The 19126-nt window shown below is 39.3% G+C and overlaps 1 pseudogene; it reads left to right on the top strand.

The window, feature by feature from the left end:
- The first annotated feature begins 366 nt into the window (after window positions 1-366).
- LOC131680946 (serine/arginine-rich splicing factor 7-like) lies at window positions 367-5145 on the top strand (annotated as a pseudogene).
- The last annotated feature ends 13981 nt before the right edge of the window (window positions 5146-19126 follow it).

The following is a 19126-nucleotide window of genomic DNA, read 5'->3' as shown; positions in this document are numbered from 1 at the left end:
CCCCCTTCTGTATTTGTATTTGTCATATATACACCAACAGGCAATTCAAAGCCCCAATAATGTCTTAATGCTAAACTTATTGCTAACAGCCAAATCGTTACAAACTTTGTTAAAAACAATAACAATGAAAAAAAACAACAATGAAGGAATCAGCCGAAATTAACGGGTCCGTTGAAAGTTCTGTAAAATCGTAGAGTTGGGCGAGACAAATTAAAGTCGGAAGCTGATGCGACTTTGTAGGCCAGTAATGGCCCCGTTTATGCTATGATTGGTGCGTCGAAATGGCAATCGGTGCATGCGGTTGTTACGCGTTGTTCGAGGTGCGATATTCATGTTAATTCGCTCCAAGATGGCCGGGCAATCCAGATGACCTCGCAAAGTATCAGCAACGAACAAAGCCCTTGCTGTATTCCTTCGATCAAGCAGGGGTTCCAAACTAATCAGCTGGCACCGGCTTTCGTAACTTGGATCTCTCCGCGGCAACCTACGAAGCGCAAAACGTAAAAAGCGTCGTTGACCGGACTCAATTCTCTCAACACCGTTGTTATAGTTTGGGCTCCAAACTTCGCAGCAGTATTCCAGGATTGACCGCGACAAAGAGCAGTATAGCGCTTTTTTTCCGAGAGTTGTCCTACTGGAGGTTCTCGGAAGGGCTCCCCGTCAGAATCACATACTACAATTTGCAGACGAGACAGGCAATGTCGCCCAATAAAACACTGCATTAGGCCAATTGTAGCGGGCCGTGATTCTGAATGTGATATTCATTGTACGGTTCAGGTATGTGCGGACGTAGGGACTCGCGATCGCATGTATCATCGCGAAGGGTTCGAGCATTTGTACGTTAACGTGTTCGATCGCGTGTGCGTTTGTATGTCGCGTGTGCTAACGTGTATGTAACCTCGCGTATATAAAATCTATTTTATAACCGTGTGCATTTCGCATATTCGCGTGTGTTCTTTGGATAATCGTGCGCGGAACGTGAATCTAATACTTTATATTTGGTGTACGGCTCAGATGCTAAATGAAAGTGAGATCTTCCATATCACGAGTTCCCGGCGATGTCGCCGTAGAGCGTGTGGTCTAGTGGATATGAGCTTTATTTTTTTGATTGGTCCAACTGAATGTATGGACCTAAATTACTAGAATGAAGGCTAAAGATTTCCGGACGTGACCGATTCATGATCGCGCGCGTTTGCAGATTCGCGTTCGTAACTTCGTAAGTACTAAAACGTTCACATAATTACCGGAGTGTTATCAAGTTTGCGCGATAGCGGGCATAGGTGTGCGTAGATGATCGCGAAGGGCTTAAGCGTTCGTATGTTGACGTGTTTGTCGCGTGTGCTCGCGTGTATGTGACTTCGCGTGTATAAATTCGATTTTGAAACCCTGCGGCCATTCATATATTCGCGGACCGTCATTCTGATATTTAGTTTGGTGTACGGATCACATTCTGACACTCACTCATCACTAGAGTTCTCGGTCATGTCACCATGGAACGTTTTGTCTAGTGGATATGGGAGCAATTTTTTTTAATTCTTCAATTTTATTTATTTTTTTTAAATTAACATGGACCTAGACTGTTGGTACCGAGGATAGAGACTTCCGGACGATTCCGATTCATGATGGCGCGAACGCGGGAGTTTGTAGATTAACGCTTGAGATCGCGTTGGTAAGTTTATGAGCGCTGAGACGTTAACCTTATCACCGGGATACAATCATGCTTGCGAGTTGGTGGGCGTAGGTTGTTTAGAAAATCGCGAGGGGTTCTAACGTTTGTACGCTAACGTGATTTTCTAACATATTTGCGTGTGTTGTGTGTTCTTGAATGGTCGCGCGAACCGTGAGTCTGATATTAAATTTTCGGTGTGCGGCCAGAATTCTGGCAGAGAATGGGATCCCTTATATCGATAAACTTCCCGGTTATGTCGCCATGAGACGTGCCGCCGAATAGGTATGAGCGTATTTGCCCAATTGGTCCAGCTGAAGGCATGGACCCAGGCTTCTGGGATCAAGGTTAGACCTCCGGACGTGACCGATTCGTAATCGCGCGCGCGAGGACATTTTTGTAGGTTCCCGCTTGAGACCGCGTTTGAGAATGTGTGAGTGTTAAGATGTTGGCTATCACCATCTTTGCTGGCCCAACTGAAGGCGAGAGTAGAATGGCAGTATAGGATTCGAAAAGAAGAGATAAAAGACAATATATGAGAGACGCAATAGATAAAACAGGTACAAGATACAGCTAAAGTTATGATCATAACATGAAAGACATACATTAGTACTTCAAATACTACTAATACTTGAATACCCAACCACCACACATAGCACATCCTTTCTCAATTATCTATTTGTTACTAGTTGATTGTTGTTTATGAGCGGGTGATAGAAGAAATATAAAGAACAAAAAAAAAGTTCCTATCAGCCCTCCCGGCCTACTCGATACACCACTATCGAGGCGTATTGTAATCAACATCTTGAAGCGGGCTTCTTATATAAATAAAATCTTGCGTCATAATGATTGGTGGATTATTGACATAAGAACTAATTAACGTCTAGTAGTAGCACTTGGTGCAAATAGAAACCAAAAAGAGCGAAGGGTCCTTATATTTAGATAATTCTATTTAGTCTATTGTGGCCTGATGATGTTTACAATACCGTCAATCCTCCTGCGAGAGGGATAAAGAAATAGATATTAATAGATAATAGAATAGATAAGATAATAGATAACACAGAAATAGATATTACATGCATCTAAACTACTTTTAGGTGTTTGGTGATGTGGTTCACGTGGATTGGATTTCTTCAAAAACTACGTGTTTCAGTTTATTAAGTTGATCTAGTTGAGCATTAACTAGTGGCTGAACAGTATGTTTAAGAGAAGGTTCCATCCATAAGAGATTGTCATGTCTGTTTCTGAAAACAGCGAATCCGATTCGTTATAAACGAGTGTTACTCGCCATCTTCACGAGCCAGAGCGACAGAGCGATTTAAGAGATAAAAACACCCACCTTCAGTCTGATCATCTCTTATAGATGACAGTCCATCGATCCGAATCGAATGACTCGATCACTATGCTCAAGTGCAAATGAGTCCCCGAACAACCGAACCAGCATGTTCCCCCATTTGAAAGTAGAAACATCCATATCAGCCGCCCGCCAAAACACTCGATCGAATGATTATTGGTCATGATTCAGAGGTCAATGAACCAGCACTCGCTCGGATCTCCCACTCTTATCGACCAAGCAAGAGTACGCGCCCATTAGGCTCATCACCCAAGCCCAGGGGATAAAGAGCAGTATAGCGCCTTGAGACAATAAATGTCAGTAATAATTTTCGCTATCCTGAAGATACATCTCAGCATTCGAGATGCTTTGCTAACTGTATAGGAGACGTGCTGTCTAAACGTAAGTTGCGAGTCTAATATCACTCCTAGATCCTGCACCTGACTAACGCGTTCAATTTCAGTATCCAGTAGACGGTAGTTAAAACAAACCGGGTCTTTTTTCGTGAGAACGATATTACCGAGCACTTCTTTGGATTTAACACATACGGTTCGTGTTACACCAGTCAGCGAAGGTTTCAAACTGTCGTTGGAGTAATCTACAATCTTCAGTAGAGCGGATGAGACGAAACATCTTGAGATCGTTTGCGAAGGACAGGCATGGAATCTTCAGAACTAGATGAACGTGGTTTAAGTAAAGCAGAAACATCAGCGGTCCCAAGTGACTTCCCTGGGGTACTCCTGACATAGAAGTAAATGTGGGTGCCTGACAATCTTCAATGACAACCACTATTTCTCGACCTGAAAGGTAGGATCGCAACAACTGCAACAGACGACCATTAGTTCCAAATTTCTCCATTTTAGCGATTGTTATATCATGGTTCACTTTGTCAAAAGCGGCAGATAGGTCTGAGTAGATAACATCGGTTTGAGCGCGACGTTCCATACTCTCTGTTATGTAGGATGTTAGGCAAAGCAGATTAGTCGTTAGCGAACGCCCAGACGTGCAGCCATGTTGATCGTCACTTAGGTACTGCTTGCAGTGAGCTTGAAGAGGTTCCATAATCACCAGCTCGAACAACTTCGAGACAGCACTCAATGAAGTAATTCCCCGGTAATTATTGACGTCTCGCTTATTACCTTTTTTATGGACTGAAAACATGTTCGCGGACTTCCAGCAGGATGGAAAGATGCCACTGGCAATAGATGCTCTAAAGATGCGAAGAAGTGAAGTCGCTAAAACGTCAATGCTTTTTCAAAAGTACTGAAGGGAAGCCATCGGGTCCCGGATTGAAAGACGATTTTAACCGAGAACAAGCTCTGGTAATCATCGTTTCATTGACATCAATAGCGCTTAGAGTTTGGTTCACAACTGGAACTTGACTAACAGCGACTTCAATTTGATCAACTGTTAAGGACTCATCTGTGAACGCATTCGCGAATTTTCCCAAAAAAAAGTCTGCACATATCTTGGGATGTGGTAGCTGTGCGGCCGTTGAAAGTCATAGATGACGGTAGTCCGGATTCCTAGCGCTGCTCATTCACATATTTACAGAAACGTTTTGGGTGCGACTTGAGATTACGCTGAATGTTTTGCTGCTATCGAAAGAAACAATCCTGACTAGCTCGTTTATAAGCATGGTTGAGACTGACGTAATAGCTTCTAAGATTCGAAGATCCCCTGGATGCACAGGATTCTGTGCGTGGTCTTGATGAAAGAACAATCTGCGGCCGTCGTGCTCGTGTCGAACTGTCTACCGGCGAGGGCGGCAGTGGTAGTGGTGGTGACAGACCGCATGTCAAAGGAAGTCGTGGAAACTTCCATCCGGACGACAGATGCTACGAGTGTGGAGGGCGAGATCATTATGCCCGGGATTATACTAAAGGACACAAGAGATCTCGGAACCGCAGTCCACGTTCGCGTTCTCATGAGTTCCGAAATCGTTCCACGAGCTACAACCGAAGCGATGAACGCGACCGCTGTACCAGATCCAAGACACCGAGGAAGACAACCCACGATCGTTAGATTACTCGTGATTATACTAAATCGCTACGGCGTGCCAAGACCCAGTCCTGGAACCGCTCGTGAACACCCTGTGGCAACCAGGACACGGTTCAGATCGCATTGTCGCAATGGCGGAAACTAACATCACGAATAAACGATTCGTCTTCAGTGTCGAACGCCGTGCTGCCACTAGCATTCTGTCCACGGAAGTACGTGATTGTTAGACCACCGGAAGCGATTACAGAAAGTAAGATTTCAAATGTTGTTACGGCATTTAATTAGCAAGGGACTGGAAGGTGAAGTATATTTTTCAAAATTAAGAGCCATAGTACTCAAGGGAGAGCAGTCGGTTCCGACAGCATGAAGTAACAAGTTACTTTACGCTTGTCCGGAAATGCCGTAGACTCAGGTGATTCGCATTTCTTATGCCAAAAGATCTTGACCCCTACGGTAGCAGACAAAGGGTTAAGTCGCCGGTAAACGCTAAGCTTGCTCAAATGACCCTTCCACGCCTTTCTAAACTTTCTCCCTTCCACCCCTTGCTCTCCCTTGAGTACTATGGCTCTTAATATTGAAAAATATACTTCACCTTCCAGTCCCTTGCTAATTAAATGCTGTAATGACAGTTGACAAATTGACTCAATAGGTTAGGTTAACAAAAAAATGGTTAGTAAAAAATGGTAAAAATAAGATTTCAAACTGCATACAAAAACTTCAGAAGCCAGAAATTATATCGAGCTGTCTAGTTGGTGAAATTACTGTATCGATTTTGTTGGCTATTTTCGGCAAACTTGAGACTAAGAGAAACGAAAGCAATGAAATTGAAAGACGGATAGGTATTCTAGAGCGAATCAGTTATAAACTTAGAACGGAAAACTAGAACTAGGCAGGCTCATATGGGCATGATCGAAAGGAAATGTGAAGAATTCTTTGCCTTGGCGTCGGCAGTAAAACATGATGATGAGTTATGTTCTGCCATAGACCATGCGGTAGATTTGGGTGCAACGCCCAACTCCTACTCTGCAGAAGGCAAAGAATTCTTCACATTTCCTTTCGATCATGCCCATATGAGCCTGCCTATTTCTAGTTTTTCGTTCTAAGGTTATTACTGATTCGCTCTAGAATACCTATCCGTCTTTCAATTTCATTGCTTTCGTTTCTCTTAGTCTCAAGTTTGCCGAAAATAGCCAACAAAATCGATACAGTAGAACCTTGCGGCAATTAAAACATAGTAACAGTTGGTGAAATTGTAAACGTCTCATCGGAAATCGTTGGCGAAGTTTTTTAAACTTAAATGAATTTCTTTCTACTATGTACAACACTTTCGATTTCAGGGCAATATGAAAAATAATACAGTCGTCCGAAAATTATGACCAGCATCAAAGATGATAAAGTACAAGATATCCAACTGCCAAATTCCACGAACTAGCCTTCCGCCAAATCATTTTGGTGATTCCAACACCATCTTTCGAGTTCTCATTGAACCAGCCGGGAACTTGCTTTTTACGATTTTCGTAAGTCTCAAAATGTGTCAGTTCACGTCAGTTGTTACACATACCGCACTTGATGTAATATGATTGGTGAATAGATTGTATTATATTCTTAAGGCGAATGAAAGGGGGAGGTGTAAAAGTAAGGGGGATGCAATGCCAAACTGCATATTATATCTTTTATTTGAGACTTGGTTTGAAAAATCGGTTCAGTCATCACCGAATAATCGATGTGACTTTAATTGTGGAATATTGCCGGAAATCAAGACTTCCGGAATTGTCGATAGTAGAAAATATATTCAAAGAACGCTTGATTGGCAACCAGTGATCTAGACCTGCGAATCGATGTTAAGCCGAATTTACACCTATCCGATCCGTTTCAGTGCCGGTTCAGTTCCGTGCACGGATGCCAATATTCTTTCATACAAATCAAATGCAAGCGTTCACACTTGTCCGGCACGGCACCATCCCGGACAAGTGTGAATGCTTGCATTTGAAGTGCATGAAAGAATTTTTGCGTCCGTGCACGGAACTGAACCGGCACTGAAACGGATCGGATAGGTGTAAATTCTGCTTTATTTGGTGACCATTCTAATAGATTTCTAGCCTCTGAGGTATTACGATTGTGACGTTAATATGGGAAATTACAGTGTGACCTTACTAACGAACCTATAACTACGGAACCAAAAGTCCGCATGAAATTCAATAGCAAATAATGGAATTATTTTATCTTTAATTTCAGATTGCAAAAATCGGTCCAGAATTTGATGAGAAGTAGGTGTGATATTGGCTTAGGAACTTGGCGAGTTCCTCGTCAAGAACCGTCATAGGTAGCCAATGTGGTCAAAGCTACGTTGATTGATCATTAGTGACCTAGACCCGCAAATCCAGGTCATGTTGTACCCATTTCAATATGTTTTACATCATTCGGACATCATGGTGTTACCAGTTTATATGGGAATTTGCTGTGACTGCACTCTTCAACCCGTAATTCCGAAACCGGTATTCCGATCAACTGAAAATTCAATAGCAGCCGATAATAAGGTTGTACCTTTAATTTGAAATTGTGCAAATCGGCCCAGGCATTTCTGGGAGAAAATGATTGACATTATTTGACTCATACACACACATATCTGGGGTAGGAAGCATGGAGCGATAAACTTCAATTTGATGCAGTTTTTGTCCGGGCACGGATACTTTCGGATGTAACTGCATGGGTTTGGACATGCTTCGTCACCCCTTTGCCCGGAGTGTGTGAACATACAAGAGACACCTGAACACGTGGTACCATAACTCTTGGTAATCCCAGGTTGTTTATTATATGTAAACAATCCAGAAGTACAACGGATCGACGTCATAGCTTTCGCATGATTCAATTGGAGCGGAACGAACGGTATGACGAAAGCAAGTCGATTTATTCTGTGATCACTCACAACACTCATGTAAGATTCATCTTACGAATACCCAAGTGTCATCTTCGCAATACCTGTATATACTACATTGCAACAGGCCCCCCACGAACTAATACCTTGATGTAGTTCCGCGGGTAATAAGAGCGAGTGTAAGGAGTGTTTTAGTGGAGTAAGGAGTGTTTTTAGTGGTTGGGCACGAAAGCGAGTCGTGACTCAAACACAGGACCAATGCACATTTGAAGTATTTCAAATCTTACTATAAAACACACACTAAGACATTTTCCGAACTCGACGAACTGAGTCGAATGGTACAGCACAAATTTTGAAATCAACAACCACAGTCACTAGAAAGAATACGACCAACGGCTTATTTGTTCTTCAAACAATGCACACTAGATCGAACGACTTTTAGTTGTCGTTTGCTTTACTCTCTGGCAGCTCTGGTTCGTTTTGAGCAAAAGCAGAGGGCAAAATAATAAACATTTGACATTTGGTAATTTTTGGTATAGAAACAATAACTTTGTACAGTTGTTAAAAAGTAGTAAGACTTACTACCTTTTAAAAACCGTACAAAATCGTCGTTGTTGTGCTGTCTTATGACAAACGCCATTTTGGAGTAAACGGAGTTAGATATACAATATTAATTCTTTAAAAATCTCTACAAAGTGGCGTTTTCAGAATTTTGACATTCTGCTTGATTACTGAGATATGGCGAGAAATATGCTGAAAAATTGTGAGATTTTGCGCAGAGCTGTAGCGTGACCTTCTGGCGCCCTTGGCGAACTCTCAGTTTTGCGCCCCTTTGATGTTAACTTTGTCATTCTTCTTAGTTCGACCTTAGAACAATAATTTCGTGTGTACATGGAGATGGCTCCGTTTTCCTAAGGCGGTTTGCCAATGCTAGCCGTATCGTCAGCGAATATGGCGCGGTGAACATGAATCGCCCCCGAAGAAATACTTCAGATGTAAAGGTTTAAAGAATTCCACGTAGACGTGTGAATACAACATACGTTGTATAACATTCCACTGACACAAACTCGAGGAACAGGTGTTTCAGTTTGATAGCACCAAGTTCTTTCGTGAATTGTGGGAGGTCAAAGTAATATTACAATGCAGTCGGATATTTCCTCATTTATAGGTAATCACATAAAAAGTTTAGCTGACTTCCAAAACAGTTTCGGGTAAAAACCGTTGGGAATATCATCTCTGGCGCTATCCTTTGGCTTGTCTTTCAATTTATTATATCTCCCGTAATTTCTGTCTCCGCCCTCATATTCTTAGTTTTCACTTTGCGCTGGGCTTTAGGTCTGGGCATAAATAAACTCTCCTGAAAAGACTCGGATTCCGCTTAAAAACATTGATTGAACTCGGTTAGACCATATTTGAGCTTTTTTCGGATCAGAGATAATCTGCTACGTATTGTAAAGATTTTAAAAGAACTAACGCAGACATAGTGACAGATATCCCGAAAGGTCGTCCAGATATGTTCAGAATTGTGATATATTGTCTACAGCAAGCAAATAACGTTAGTGGCGACAAGGCTTGTATGAAGGACTACCGCGTCTAAATGTCCGCATACAAAGTTGAGATCAACGGTGGGGCCACCAATTCGAAATTGTGCGTGGAGCTACTGAAGCACGGGATTGTTTTCCTTTGCTTCATTGAGCGAAGGTTTTTGAATGAAAATCGCACTGGAGGGGACGAAATTTCCAAGTAATATTTGCGGTTTCAAGGTACTCTTGAAGAGCCACTTGAAACTTAGATTGCAGTTGTAGCGTGCTATAAAACTTTAAATCCTGCTTAGGTTGTATGTCCCTTTAAACTCGTACCGGGTAAACTTTCGTGTTTAATTACGTCTTCTTCGACAGGAATCGTCTGCCTGTTCGGCTGTTGTACCAGGAATCGTGAGGATGACTCTTGCATTGAGAATGTTGAAAATAGGTATGCCTATTATGAGAGAGTCTATGTGTTCTAGGGTCCTAGGAATCTAAAGCATTCTCTTTATAGACGATCTAGACACTTGCAGAAAAACTGAAACGAGCTATGCCACGCATCACGGCAAATCATTATGATCTTTTGGAAGAGTATCACTCTGATGATCCCCATGCACAGTTATGCAAAGCTGGCCACAACCAAAAATATTTTCAGTGGAGTTAGAAATTCAATTTTCAGTGGAGTTAGAACCTGACTCAGTTTCTCCTCGAACAAAAACTGCATTAGTTTTACAACCGTTTTGTGTTTGCATTTCCTTCTTTTTTCAGTGTTCAGTTCACTTAGAAATGACACATTATCTTGACTTATTGCGTGATTTATCCTCACAACAATTAACAAGCCGGTCATGGTTTAAGCGCCCCTCTGAGGCTGGCGCCCTTGGTGGGGGCCAACCTAGTCAACCGCATGCTACGGCTCTGATTTTGCTTCAAATGACTGTGTCCGGAGATTGGCTCAACTTATTTTGATGTATTAGATGCTTTTCTGTGTAAAACTATCTGAAAAACACAATGGCATAATCATTTTCAAAATAAAAATGCACGAATTGTGAGAAAAATGCAAAGTATAGCATATTTGGCAACACTGCAAACAAAAACTACTATTTTTCTAGATTTCCTGACTCAATTTAAATTGATACACACAGGATACATTTACATTGTATGCATTATTTGTATCGCACAACACGACCCGACGAAAGACAAAAAAACGAACTGCAGTCATTTTCCAAACCGCTCCTATGGCTCCACATTGGCATTTTCTGGAACTCTACGCAGTAGTTGTATGGATGGGGATTTTAATTCTGACTGCAAATAAATAAACGCCAATATTTTTCTGCCGTACCATGTCGGTAAACTGGCAGGTGGCCAGTACGTTTCCCTCGGGGGATTACTCGAAATGGTTTCTCCAGGGGAAATATTGCGACTTTTGGCAAAGCCAGCGGTGAGTCATTCCGATTGTGCTTTCGTAATTAAGGCGAGCGGACGCGACCGTGAGGGTTTGTGCATGACACGGAAGGATAATGTTAATTTATTGAATGTTTGCGGATTATTTAGTGGGAGTACATTGTTGATGAAGTTTTCGAACTGTATTTATGCTGTGTTAGCTGGACGTAATATGTGTGTTAAGATGAAACTCATCTAAAGACCTGACATATCCTTACACCTAACTATTTCATTTAATAGTTTTGCGTCGATTTGGAAAATAAAAGAAAAAATTGCTAACAGTTTGAACCTCCTTACAAATTTCCACATCCCCATCCGCGAGCACGACTCAATGTCTAGGGTACTCCCCAAGGAGATAGTATTACACGCAGTCTTACATAAACATTCGAGTGGCCTTCAGGCAAGTTCATGCATTTTCTTACCTGTAAGTTTGTCTGCCGTTCCGGTAGCCCGTACCTGGGCACAAGCATCAACCGTACACTGCTCGTAAGTTGACACCTCACTTCAACTAGTTTGAACCCTCGCTTCCCGGGTGTTCCACAAGGCTTTTGAATCCACAACAACAACAAAAGAAAAACGACGATCGTTCCGCTACTTCGCGGGCACTCTCAGATTACAACACTATTCACCGTGCTTTGGCCAAATGACACCATCAACTGGGTAGAATTTACAACCCTCGTCCAACACTGAGCGATCACTTCCACACGCGTTCTCGGTAAACTGTTTCAAACGACGCTGAATCACGCTAATTAATTTACCATTTTAATGCAATCATCGATTCCGAATAGGCAGCACTACACACGGACATTCCCTGAGTCTCCTTCTTCTCGCAGGCGACCCGCTCGTACTCAACGCGTTGTTCTCCAGTTATTTAGCATAGTGAAAGATGAAACCTGCAACAAACAAAACGAAGAACCAGAATGTAACTGAGATTTATCATCGTTTCAAACAAGACGAAGAGTGATGCAGAATGATTACAGCTAATATGGTCACGAGCCCTATCAGAACTGCCCCGGAATCAATCCAACCGTCCGACGAGCAATTGGTTCAAATTCGAAGTGAGAGATCACTTTGAACGGTTTGTTGCCCGTTACCCATCGTTATGCAGTAGGTTCACAGATGATGTCGTCCGAGTTTTCAATTGCTTTCAATTGAACGTAATGATGATTGCAAGACCACCAGCCGGTGTGTGGCACGAGATATGGAAATGTATCGAGCTGGAAATCACGTACGGCACTACGCCCGATGATGGTGTATGGTAAGATTCACACTCTGCTCAACTCGTTTCGTGGAACATGTTGTGCGATTACGGCCGCTCTCCTTCAGAACGGGGACTCCAGGTTTATTGGTTGTGTCATGCGAAAACAGAAGACTGTCGTAAATCTTTTGTTTTCGAATTTCTATATCGTTGTGTTTGAACAAATGTTTTCAATATACCACTGTCTCAGGGTTTCTCGAAAGGCCAATTTCGCATTCTACTCGATTAACAGTACTACCGCGTTTATTCTATTCCAATCAATTACAGAGTTCGTTTATTAGCTAGCTATTAACCCGAAGGTGCATGCAGGACACTTCGTTAATGATCGATAAACATGCTAATTATGCCTACTACTTGTAATTCTAAACGCCTTCTGCTAGATTGAACAACGACCTCTGTTGAGGCATAAACGGAATGAAATTATATAGAAAAGTCGTTTCTTTCGGTTTTGTGTTTTATCAATGAATACTGCTGTGATTTTCAAAAGTACCCTAACTATAGCACTGTTTGACAAATAAAATCAACTTGAAAAGGAAAAAGATGAAAATTGCGTTTTCCGTTCATTTCTAGTTGGTTAAAATTGATTTTTATGAGCATCTGAAGATTTTCTGTTTCATTAATTATGAAAATAGTCACCAACTGGCATTGATGACACTAGTTTACACCATTTCTGAGCTCAGTAAGCTGGTGGTCATTTTCAATGTAAAATCGTGTGCTGAATCCGAAAATGAAGTCCAAAAAATTTACACTAGAACAGTTTTCGAGTTAGGCTAAAAAAATGAATTTCGCCTATAAAATAAAAAGTACGTTTAGTAAAATCCATATATCTTCGGTTATTGAGCATCGATACGAAATATAAATATGTTAAATCAGAGGTAAATGCATGTACTTTTGATCGTCAGAACATTTTGTTTTAGTGTAACTAATGGTTCTGAAATTGGTTACGAGTTTGTTGCTCTTTTTCCATATTTTGAAATTTAAATGCTTGGTCGAGATTTTGGACAAAATAAAGCAATTGTTAAAATCCTATTTTTAGTGGAACTTAAAGCCTGCTAAAAGCCAACCAAAATAAGCCCTTATCAGCTTCAATCGGATAAAAATTGTGAAAGTTTTACAATTTTTTGTGGAATAGAAATTTCTGAGTTTCTCGGGGTCAACCTATTAAACCGTCTCGATCCCAATATTTTCTAGAGTTTGTTGCATAATATATGAGGGATTCTCTGTTCCAACTCTGTAAAATAAATAAAAATGAACAATTTTGAGAGAATTTATTCTGGGGTAATATTCGACCTCGTTTATCCAATTGATTCAAGTCTTCTGATAATACTAATTTCAGGATCAGTAAAGTGTCAAAGTCAACAAAAAATTGATGATGATGTAGTGAACCCACCATCCGTGCAAGGGCTACGCCCGTGGTTGCAGTTGCTTTTAACAGCAAAGCCAAATAATGCAAGCAAACGACTCTCAAGTTATTGCTGTATAAAGGGCAAAAATGGGTTGGATCCATAAGCAGAAGTTCTTATGCGCACTCCACAGGGGCAAAGAAACTCCTTCCAACAATAGCATCCAGATGTTTGAATAGCTGCATTTGCAATACTCGTTAAGACACTGCCTGGTGATTTGTGTGAGAAGAGCGCGTCAAACTTACCGTGCCGTGACAGATAAAAATACCAACAGCAACTGCATGATTCAAAAGAATTAGAATCAGAAAGGCAGTAAGACAGTAATATCTTCTGACTAGGGATAGGCGGTCCATGAAATCTAATCAATAACACCGTTCGTATGATGATCTGATGCACCCTACCTTCCCAATAAATTCATTTATGAAAATTATGTAAATGCGAAATATGAAAAATAATTATATATGAAATTCTTGCTGTTAGTGAGTGCTAATTTATTTAATTATTGATTATGTCTTAATGGTGCCTTTAATGGTGTTGCGATTGTCGCATCTCATTGTAAAATCAACATACTGCTCCACATTACCCGTAATCGCTCCTTTTCAACCTTAATAAACTTAATTACATAAATATAACGATTCAAAATATCAGTTGAATTATCGGGTAAAATTTTTATTATGTGAAATTTGTATAAATTTACAATCTGAGATATGTGAAAAGGTCTATAATTTTAAACATGTATGAAATGAAACGAATAAAAAATGCTAGAAATGTAAATTAATACAAATTGTGCAAAATATAACGAATCTTAGAAATGTAAATAAATGTATACAAGCTTTTAAGCGCAAAAAAATATAAAATATATAAAGATAAGGAATGTATTTAATGTAAGTAAGTAATGTAAAAAGGCAAAAAACAGCCCTGGATAAAATAAGTTCCACTAAAAGTATAATTTTCAAAATTGCTTCAGTTTGCTCAAAATCTTAATCAAACGCTCAATTTTCTTTAAAAAATGAGAAAAAATTAAGAAAAAAATTCAACAAACTCGTAAACGTAAACGTCACTTGTTGAAGTTCAGATTTTTAATTTTATTTTGTAAACTAATGTAATTGAGACAAGTCACAAGTCAATTTAGGTCGACATTTGAGTGCTGAAGTGAGCGACGTAACTAGAATTTGTGAAGGGTGTCCACATCAAATTGAATCACGGAAAAGCGCTGTAGAAAATAACCCATTGGGTACTTTCTATTGAAAATTTGGATATAAGTAGTTTAGAGTGTATTGTTCACACTGTATTTTTATCGGAAATGCGGTGTTACCCGAAAAGCAACGTCACGAATTGATTTTACGCAAATACCTGGAAAATCCTGAACTCTCTCATCGGGACATTAGAAAATAGCTCGGAATCATGCAGTCAACGGTGAAGTAAAAGTAGTGAAAGCGTTTAAGCAGAATCCCAATACTTCGGTCAGGGATGTAGTGAAAAAGTTGAGTCTTTCGTTCAGAGAGCCAAGAACCAGGAGGGACGAACGGCAAAATACGGTGGGAAAATCAAGGGCCCGGAAACTGTTCACCCAGATGCTGAGGAAGCCTCATTGCACAGTGGTCCAGAATGCAAATTTAGCAGGAATTTTGAGATTTTACTAAAATTAAACAACTTAGCCTTATTAAGTCTTTGGAGAAGTTTTCGTAGTTTATGAGCCCCCTATTTTTGTTAAAACAACGGTTAGGGTGGTTCTAATATTACCAAGATCAAAAAATTAACTTTTTAATTATTCTAGCTAGAGCCAAACGACTTTCAGCGAATTTGTAGAACGACAAATTTTGGAAAAGTTTTCTGAAGACATGTAAGCTCTATCTGTCATACTTTTTATTTTACAACAAATTTAAAGTCGGAGCTTAGGGTGTTTCTTCGAGATACAGTTTTACTCCAATAACTTTTGCTGTATTCATTTAAAACTGAAGTAGTCTTCAGACAACTTTAAGATTGTTTCAAGGGGAATAATTTGTTTCATGTCACCATATATCTAGCTATTTCCGTTGAAAACTTATGAGCACATTTTCGCCAAAAATGGGGTTGTTTGAAATAACAATATCACTCATTTGGGACAAATAAAAGATAATTCTTTTTGAACTATAAATAAGGTCATGATTAGAGTTATAATTGAGCAAAAAAATGGCGAATACGATTTTTTTTTTAAATTTCATAAAATTGATTTAAAAAAATCTATTTTTGAAATATTAGGTGCTAATATCTTTTGAACAATAAAAGCTAGAGTTTTGATGTATTAAAAGAAAATGTTCGTCTTCAAAAACTCTGAAATTTGAAACATTTGAAGGATAGGCTGGAACAAACGAAAACTGAAAAAGTTATATTAAAAATTTGGTTTTTCATTAATTGACTCTTTGTAATATGTTTAAATTACTTTCACGGTGAACAATATAAAAATATAGTCTCGTTTTCATGATAAAATATTGCACTTTACAATACTTTTCTATTATTTTAAATAGTGGGTAGGGTAGTTCTAAATTTTTTAAAATCAGAAAATTAACTTTTTAATGGTTCGAGATAGTTTCGCTGATTTCCATAAAATTGAAGAAAATGAAATTTTAAAAAACTTTGTCTAAGACACTGAAACTGTATGTCGTGTAAATTTTACAAGAAATTTGCCAAAAAAATTTAGGGTGTTTCTTAAAAAAATGGTTTTCTTTGTATAACTTGTGCAGTTTTTATTTTTCATTAAGATCACTTCAGAAATACTTTCAGATATTTCGAAGGAGAACAATTTGTCTTAATATATTGAACCTCTAGCTTCGCTCGTTAGAAAGTTATATATACCTTTTACTAAAAATAAACTGTTTTTTGAGTAAATATTGCAAGATATAAAAAAGTATCGTATTTGCTATTTTTTGATGATCTATACTACAAAGCATGCTATTTCATATGGCAGCAAAAGTATTTAATGTACAGTGCCCGAATCGAAGATAATTCTATTTGAAAAAGTTATATTTCTTATATAAAAAATTCTTATAACTTTAAAACGAAAAAAGTTAAGTAGTTGGTGTTTTAAAGCAAATTATGCGCCCTAAAATAATCTTCAAGTTGTCCAAAGGGTATAAAATAAAAATTTCAAAAGTTATAGAAATAAAACCGTTTTTTAAGAAACACCCTAAAGCTTACATTTGAATTTCTCGTGCAATGGAAAATATAAAGGCTAGAGCTTGCATGCTTTCTGCAAATTTGTCTAAAATTTTTTGCCCTACAACTTCGAAGACAATAAAGCTCCATCTCAAACCGTTAAAAAGCTCTATTTTTAATATTGCTAAATTTAGAACCACCCTAGCATCGGTTTGAACAAAAAGAAGGGCCTTGCAAAGTACAACAACTTTGCCAAACTTGTTGTAAGGCTAAGTCATTTAATTTTAGCAAATAGTTAAAATTTCTGCTAAATTCGCATTCTGGACCACTGTGCATTGTCTCAGCATGGATGATGAGACTTACGCCAAGGCTGGCTTCCGGCAACTGGCAAAAGCGAATGTATTGCTATGTAGTTTAAATTATTTTAGGTTAAGCGGTTATCTGTATGGAGTTTCGCGTCAAAGACTATACAAAAAAAATAAATAAAATATTGCTTACAAAGAGCCACTAAACTGGTTTGTGAGTCTTGAGCCGACTTGCCGTGACATCCTTTGTACGTTAGGGTTGGGAGAGCTACAAACGTCCAAATTTTCTGGATCCAAAGCCATGAACGACTCAAAATTTCGCATTTGGACGTGCAGGTTTTATCATCATTTGCTTCTAGCAGGCAAAAGTACTGAGTTCTTTTAAAACTTAAACCTATGATTTAATGTATTGATTCCTCGTTTTCTTATACTTTGAATTTCTGAAATAATTGATGAGGAATTGATAAAGGTTGGCAAAGCTTTGTTATGACATGAGGTCACACTATGTCGCCGTTCACCTCTGATGCAGAACTCTTATCCCTTACAAACCCGCGGTGCCAACCGGGGTACGAGCCACCTTGTGCTGTTTTTGCTTGAACCCGGACTGGGTCGGGTTCTGGCCCAAACCGCTGTCAGTTCATGTATTTTAGCAGCGGTTGGGGTTGTAGCCTGGCTTAGTTCTGCTTTGGGCAGAAGCGACATTAGTGAATATCTGTGGGTTGTATGCTAACAGTGAAGGGAAACGAGGGACGTGCGCGTGAAGCTGTTAGTGTATCCGCCATACAAATTAAAGCTTTCGGTACAGTTAATCCTTATTTCAGGCCACTCAAAACTATTTCATATTCTTTCCACAAATAAAATCGAGTTTTCTGTCGTGGCTTTGGTTTGTTTACTACGCTCGTTCATTTTTTTCGAAACTTAATTCTTTTCCTTTGCTAGCTATTCTTCTGTCAAAAATATTTGTAAAAAATCCAATTGCGTATGTTTCAAGACATTTTCTCGCTATTTGACGTAAAGTTCAAGTTCAAGCTTAAAGAAAACAAAAAAAAAATCTGGAGATGATCATTGAAGTATAAATAAGAAGCAACACACCCGATGGCCGGCTGTCCGGAATTTAAATTGCACGATTCAAATTTTTAGAAATCTATCGCGAACGACTTTCGTGCAGAAAGCTAAGATCATATTGTCTACCAAGACAATCCTCCTACGAAGTGCAACTACGGACAGTCTACCTAAGCTAAGCTGATGATTGGAATCGATAAAGTTTCTTGGATATATGTAAGTTTTAAATCACAATTCCTCTATTCCAGGATTCATTTATTAATTTTGGAAAAACTAGCCTTTAAGCATCTGAGTTTATATAATAGTGAAACATTGTTTTATGATATTTTCGATTCCTGAAATTCTGATTTTTCATAGGATGATTTTCTGGAACACAACACATTAGTTTACTAAATAATCGATTTGCAAAGTTCTTTGAATGGCATCATTTGGGAAAGTTACTTAGGAGTCTTCTAGTTCAGATTCTGGTACATCTAAGGCACGACACGCTCTTGTTATATTATTCCCACGGAAATGCATTTAACAAATCAAAAACGATTCACGGATGAGTCCCGACCATGGTATAGTGGGAATAGTGTTTCGCGGAACCGTCTTCAGATGTTTTGTGTTTTGCATTAACTCTTACGTCAGCAAACGAGTGTGGGTTTTCCCCTATTTAAAAATCTCTGGAAAAAAGTTTGCCGCTTTTTAAAAACTTTCAGAATGAGCAACAAACAGCCAAAAACTGTTCCGATTGTTCCATCCATCAACCACAGATCGAGCGGTAGAGGGTGTAACCGTACACATCGGATGCTTTATACATACTAACAGTCGATTTCCCCTTAGCGGTGCACCGCAGGCCGGTCGATGGGTCAAACATAACCCAAGCATAAACTTCCTCACCATGTATTACGAACGCAATATAACTCCTAGATGAATTTTGACCAGATGTGCGTAAACAGCTCACCAGATAAATACCTGACCCGATCGATGAATGTACAAAAGCAACATTATTGAGTAATTATAAAGCAATTTGGCTGTGGCTATCTTTTCTGATTCTATCGCAAAATTGCTTCGTCCGAAATAAACATACAATTTTTGCGCCTTGTCGTTCATTGATTTCGTTCTAACTTTTGAACTTTTTTA

This window comes from Topomyia yanbarensis, chromosome 2, assembly GCF_030247195.1.
Source record: "Topomyia yanbarensis strain Yona2022 chromosome 2, ASM3024719v1, whole genome shotgun sequence".
Classification (NCBI taxonomy): domain Eukaryota; kingdom Metazoa; phylum Arthropoda; class Insecta; order Diptera; family Culicidae; genus Topomyia; species Topomyia yanbarensis.
Note: the sequence above shows the minus strand (reverse complement) of the source record. Positions and strands in the feature narration are given on the sequence as shown.